The 226-nt window shown below is 56.6% G+C and overlaps 1 protein-coding gene across 1 annotated transcript in view; it reads left to right on the top strand.

Annotated features, from left to right (window-relative positions):
* Positions 1–15: 15 nt before the first annotated feature.
* The window catches only part of CSUI_010793 (mcm2 3 5 family protein), a gene marked incomplete at its 3' end in the record, with an annotated part of 3,021 nt that continues 2,810 nt past the window's right edge, over positions 16–226 (top strand). The window contains exon 1 of the mRNA XM_068070894.1: positions 16–226. This exon is cut by the window's right edge and continues 80 nt beyond it.

Here is a 226-nt window from a genome sequence, read left to right as displayed (position 1 = left end):
TCTCTCTCTCTCTCTCTCAGAGATAGCTCCACAGCGGCAGAAGACGAGAGATTAGCTGCGGCGGTGCTTCGTAATGTGACAGAGAAGGCTAAGCCAGTAGGAGGGGCGCAGAGCGGCGAGGAGCGCCGGGCAGGTGGGGGAGGTTTGTATCAAGTCCAGCCACAGAAAGATATGGCGCAAACACCTTCTACAACCCATCAAGGAGCAGCAGGCATGCTTGAAGGGA

Source organism: Cystoisospora suis (genome assembly GCF_002600585.1).
Source record: "Cystoisospora suis strain Wien I chromosome Unknown contig_8318, whole genome shotgun sequence".
Classification (NCBI taxonomy): domain Eukaryota; phylum Apicomplexa; class Conoidasida; order Eucoccidiorida; family Sarcocystidae; genus Cystoisospora; species Cystoisospora suis.
Note: the sequence above shows the minus strand (reverse complement) of the source record. Positions and strands in the feature narration are given on the sequence as shown.